Source organism: Triturus cristatus, chromosome 8 (assembly GCF_964204655.1).
Source record: "Triturus cristatus chromosome 8, aTriCri1.1, whole genome shotgun sequence".
In the NCBI taxonomy this organism is placed as follows: Eukaryota; Metazoa; Chordata; class Amphibia; order Caudata; family Salamandridae; genus Triturus; species Triturus cristatus.
Genome location: NC_140591.1, coordinates 936,560,903 through 936,567,079, shown reverse-complemented (window position 1 = coordinate 936,567,079; position 6,177 = coordinate 936,560,903). Strand labels below are relative to the sequence as shown.

The 6,177-nt window shown below is 45.0% G+C and overlaps 1 long non-coding RNA gene across 1 annotated transcript in view; it reads right to left on the bottom strand.

The window, feature by feature from the left end:
- Positions 1-1,455: 1,455 nt before the first annotated feature.
- The window catches only part of LOC146805278 (uncharacterized), a 130,141-nt gene continuing 125,419 nt past the window's right edge, over positions 1,456-6,177 (bottom strand). Inside the window, exon 4 of the long non-coding RNA XR_014967442.1 lies at positions 1,456-1,713. This is a non-coding gene — a long non-coding RNA (uncharacterized LOC146805278). The remainder of the gene's footprint in view (positions 1,714-6,177) is intronic.

The window sequence follows — 6,177 nt, the reverse complement described above, 5'->3', positions numbered from 1 at the left end:
GCCGCATTTATAATGCGGCGCACCATGGGGCAAAAACGGCACAGATGCGTTGCGCATCTGTGCCGAAAAGTGGCGCATTGCTGGAGTTGCGTCGCAAGCGCGACGCAGCTCCAGCAATGATCTGGGGGGCCCTATCTTTATAATGCTGCGTCAATCCTTACGCCTGCTTCAAGTAGGCGCAGGGTTTTGACGCAGCATGGGCCTAAAAGTGACTGAGTGAAATCTTGTAGATTTTACTCAGCCACTTTTAGGAGGCGTTCCTGCGCCGGAACGCCCCCACCTGCTCTGGAACGCCTACATGTGGCGCAGGGCTTTACAACGTGACGCATCTCCCAGATGCGTCACGTTGTAAATACCCCGCACCATGGCGCAGGATTTGCGCCGCTGCTGCGTCACAAAAGTGACGCAACGGCGGCGCAAAAGTGGCGCAAGTGCAACATAAATCTGCCCCTGAGTTCCCATTCCTCCCTCCCTGTTCGGCTTCCTGTGCTTGGTGGTACAGGAGGTGGAGAGGCGGGTCACATGCTTATATGCCTCAGGGTGTGGCATGGAGGAAAGGGATGGGTTTTTAGTTGCTTGGGAGTTTCTGGTGGGAGGAGCTATGCTCATGTAGTTAGGACTGGGATGGGGAGGGCTACGGCTCGATTAATGAATATTACCGGTAAGTAACCGGACATTTCTTCTCACCTTTATGCAGTATGCTGGGTTTTTGGTCAGGAACCCTCTATCTGTAAGGCACTGTTTGTCGTGTGCACTGCATTAAAAAGGTTCTCTCTTTATAAAAGCACTCCTTACATTCAGTCCATAACCCCATACACTGTGCCAACCAAACTCCTGTGCCATCCTAAAATTTAGATGGCCCTGATTGGAGGCAGATCTTTCTAAATGTGCAGGACTGAAACTATCTCCCTCTTGAGCTATGGTGTACCTCCAGTCTTTTGGAAAAACACTCAAAACTGCCTTTTCTCCACATTAGTACAGTCTGCACCTCTCTTTTGGACATCTCTTAGTGCCAAAATCAGAATGACCGGTTAGCATATCATTTTCCCATTCAATAGAACAATAAATACCAAGTTTAATTCATTTAAACTTCATTCAATCTACTTAATAGTGATTTAATATCTATGTACGTATTTTATTAGGATTATTAATGCTATTTTAACCATGTTACTGATATCCAAACTAGGTAAGTTGCTTCTGGCAAAGCAGCTTCATCAATGCCATATAAATAATGGCCAATTGATATTACTTCCTATGATGTCACTTCCTGTGAGGGTTACAGCTAATGCAAATTATAGGGGCCTCGCATGTTCCTATTCTGCCCAGGGCCCCACATAACCTAGGACCTGCCCTGGTCAAAGCAATCCAATATTCATATAATAAAGTATTATTTGTGTGGTTTAACAATATATTTATTTCAAACGGTAAATCAGACAAAATAGCAGATAAAGGACCATTTATTTCAGTGATAAGCGTTCGTCCAGTTAATGTGTTTGAAGTTGACATTATTAGGTTAATCAGTTACATTGAATTTAGAGTCAAATGTCTATCAACAGTTACAACAGCCGGGAAACGAGTTTCTTAGCACGGTAATCGTTCTCTTGGATATGCAGTCTTTGGTTCATTCTTTCTTTGCCTCGACACTGTAGAGATCAGCACGTTTTTGAATGTGTATGGGAATTTGCTGACGCACATCTGTCAAATACTGTAAATCTGTATAAAAGAAAAGCAGGAACACAAAACACACAGTCAATTTAACCTAGAATTCAACATCTAATCCTTTTTTATGATTTGGCTATGCTCAATATGTTAGCTCCTGAAATACAGCCTTTGCACTAGCAGGGCCCTTGAACTGCTATTTTTTTAAATGTCACATACTAATAAACGTGTTAACACCCTACGTAACATCAAGCTGGAGTCAAAATTGAGTTTTTAAATGGACCTTTTAAAAGTCATAGACTGCCGATTATCAGACAACAGCAGCAATCAGATATTCCAAACTCATTTTCAAAGTATGTCTCATAATGAGTACTGAATAATTGTTAACATCCTAGGAAAACTATGGTTATTACACATTCTCAAGATCAATGTGTTGAGGCATCTGGGTAGCCAAATTGCTCAATTTGTCAGGTTCTTTGGAAGAAAAAGGATCAGTCATGGAACACAGTTACCTATTACTAAACTAATCATTGAATGTTCATTCAGCTTTCCACTGCATCAAAATAAAACATGAACATCAAGTAACTACAAACACATTCATGTAATGTTACTTTTAAAAAAGAGATAAAGTCTATCTTTTTTCTTTATTCAATCTTCCAAAGGCAGATCATAACAGATACAGTAATATTTAAAACATCTACGATAAAAACCCTTTGGTAACTTACGTTCAGTGGAATAAAGTGCTTCAATAAAAATGGCGGCATGTTGGATGGCTAAACTCACACCCCCCAGCGACAGCTTTGAAGTGCATAGGTCGACATTCAACATCATAGGAAAAGACTGACAAATCATGGTAAGAATAAACAAGTTACTTACCTTTGGTAAAGTATTATCTGGTAGAGACTATCTAGCTACAGATTCCTTATCCTTGAATTTCCCAGGCGTCCGGCTGGATCCGCAAAATTTTGCTGAGCAATAATCCTTGTGCGTGCCGTCGGGTGGCTCCATTCGGCTCAGCGTGACGTCGTCGGCGTCAGTTATGACGTCGCTGTCCCTATAAAGGCACCACCCAGGAACGCAGACGTTAGTACTTTTAGTTTTTTTCCACGCCAGAAGCGCAGAGCCACGAAGAAATTGACGTGGTCGTGTGCAAAATTAAAGCCCTGAAAAAGGAAACAACCTTGGCCCTACAACATTAGTACGCAAAGCGGGGAGGCAGGGGTGGGGCTGTAAGGAATCTGCATCTACATAGTCTCTACCAGATAATGCGTTACCGAAGATAAGTAACTTGTTCATCTGATAGTCTTTTAGCAGCAGATTCCTTACCTTTGAATTACATACCCAAGCCATACCATCCCGGCGGTGGGTTGCTGACCAATTCCTACACTAGGAAGTCCTGTAGGAACGAACAGGCAAAATGCCTGTCCCTGCGGACCGGACTGTCCAGGTAGTAGTGTTTGGCAAATGTGTGCAAAGATGCCCATGTTGCTGCCTGGCATGTCCAGGACTGGGGCACCCCGAGCCAAGGCCGTAGTCGCAGCCTTCCCCCTGGTGGAATGAGCCCTTAATCCCTCAGGCGGCTGCTTCTTTGCCAGGGCATAGCAGATCTTGATGCAGAGAACGACCCAGCCAGACATGGTTCTTTTCAGCATAGCCCCTGCCCACAAACAGTTGCTCGTCCACTTAGAACTCTTTTGTATGCTCTTTTTGGGTCCAGTCGATGGAGACGCTCATCCTCTTTAGAGGGATGCAGGGGAGAAAAGAAGGTGGGCAACCTGATGGTTTGACCCAGAATGGGGTCACGACCTTTGGTAAAAAGGAAGCCTGGGTGTGAAGCACCACTTAGTCTTGAAAAGACATCAAATAGGGAGGCGTGCAAGATAACGCCGGCAACTCACTCACCCTCCGGGCAGATGTAATCGCCACTAAAAAGGCTGTTTTGATGGTCAGCAGCTGGAGGGGACAGTTATGTAAAGGCTCGAAGGGAGCACACATTTGGTGGGTGAGGACCAAATTAAGGTCCCACTGTGGCATACCAAAGGGCGTGGGTGGAAACAAGTGAACCAGCCCTTTTAAGAAACCCATGTACAATCGGCGACTTAAAGAGAGAGGGCTGGTCTGGCAGCCGCAAAAAAGCAGAAAGAGCAGAGAGGTAACCCTTGAGAGTTCCCAAAGCAGAGCTCTACTAGGCAAGGGTCAAAATGAATAAAAGGACAGTGGAAAGAGAAGCAGAAAGTGGATCAATAGCCCATTCTGTACAATACACTACACATTTCTGCCAAGACACCAGACACTTCTCGCCCAATCTGGAGCCACAAGAATGACTTGGGCCTGAATCTTTACCCGCATGCTGCACTTTACTTTTTTTAAACTGGGGGAACTGTGTTTTTAATTGTCCCTACCCCTGTGAGACACACGCTGCACTTTTCCTTCCCCGTAGGGAAGCAACGAGGACCAGTGTCCATAGCGCCTTGCGGCGGGAGCTGCACGCGTCAGAGAACTCGCGCCAGGTGGCGCATATAACGGGCTTGATCCATCGAGGAGCGGGGAACGCTGAATCTTGACCCGCACGCTGCACTTTACTTTTGTTAAAACTGGGGAACTGTGTTTTAATTGTCCCTACCCATGTGAGACACACGCTGCACTTTTCCTTCCCCGTAGGGAAGCAACGAGGACCACAGTGCCCATAGCGCCAGGAGCCGCACACGTCAAAGAACTCGCACCAGGTGGCGCATATAACGAGCCTCACCCACCGCTGCACGGGACGTGCCCGGGTGAAGCCCGGGCCAAGGGCGGGTCTGTCTGAGCCCGTCAGAGACTGAAGGAGTCTGGGCCACCTCATCTTCACGGTTGGATAGTAATTCGAATGTCCATCGATATACATTTTTTCAGCAGGGGTTCTATTCTTGGTAACCATTTAGAGTAAGCCACAGTTCAAAAGATAAAACATAGGAGGGGAACGCTTCTCTAAAAAGTGTCACAGTTAACATATTGAGTAAAGTAAGGAGGGTTTGTTTTCTTGTAGACCCATTAATGACTGGCCTATAAAAAATGGGCAAAAGGAAATTACGCAGTAGCAACTCGGGGCAATTAGCCTGCAAGCCGAGAGATGCAAATATGACTTTGTTAAACTACCTCACAGGGGCAGTAGGTGCCATTGAAAAACAAATATCCACAGTAGAAGAGTCATTAAATATTGAATCACAAGGACTTGTAAAAAATAGCAAGGCCAACGTTTTACTTAACAATGAGTTAGGGGAAGTTTGTACTCCAGAAAATGCGATTATGGAGCCAGTAAATGGCTGCATACAGGTTATTAGTGATGAGATTTCCATAAATGACCCGGATACTGACCCGTTACCCCCGCCAAAAAGACCCTAAAACCCAGTAACTAATGAAATCCCTAGAATCCTGCTGCCAGTGATACATCAGGCCCCAACTGTGACTGACACACCTAAGCTTAAAACTAAAAAACAGCAGGGGAAAGGTATTGTGTTGAACCAAAAGGTTAATAAACCTGTACCACAAACCAAAAATAAGGGCAATACTTCCTCCACAAATGAAATGAATAAAATGTTAAGCCTGATTACAGATCTAACAAAGTATATTAAACAATCCATTGGCACTTTGAAAGTGAGACTGGACAAAATAGAATTAGGCCTGGAAAGAGTTATAGGGAATCAAAATATTATTCCTCAAAATCAGGGGATGAGTAAACAGAAAACACATACTAGGGTAGATAGTGAAGCTAAACCCCATAGCCTGAATCCAAATGCTAGTCGTATGAGAACTGATAGCCAGATAGATGAGAGGGATAGGAAAAATAGAGTTACGGGACCCGCCAAACTAACTACAACTACGCTAAGTAGCTCCTCAATAAAGGGAGATGAGCCTAGAGAGATAGGAAAAGAAACAGAAGTACGGCGGGGTGAACCTCTTGCACGAGATCTGCGTTCAAGAACAGGTTCTACCACTCCTAAATCACACGAATACCTATCCAAATTGCAGAATTTAAATTTACCTCCTGCAGCCCCCCTTACACAGTGATTTTGGCTAACGTTCCCCCACCCCCTCAGGGGAAAAACGAAACCTGGATTACCCTGAGGAATAAAGCTCAAAAAGTTGTGCTTGTGCCAAGGGATATGTGTCTCTTGGATACAAACTATATCAGGCGACATGTTCTTTATTTCATACGCTACTCTTTGCCGCTTCTCCCTATCGTTAAGACCCCACACATTAAATGTGCACACTGTTAACCCTGCCATCAACCTGATTTAGATCAATATATAACCTTTCCTGCCCTTCTTGGTTGCTTCTCTCTCTTTCTGTCTTTCCCTCATAAATCTTAAAACGGTTACTGACTTTTATTACCATTTTGTACCCTGCACCCCCCCCCCCCTGCCTCTGGCAGCCTCCCCCCTCCCCAACACTGGAGAACCACCCCCCTCCCTTTTCCTGCCTCCCCTGCCAGCGGAAAGCAACCCCCCCCCCCCCCATCCCCAACATGAAGGCTAATAG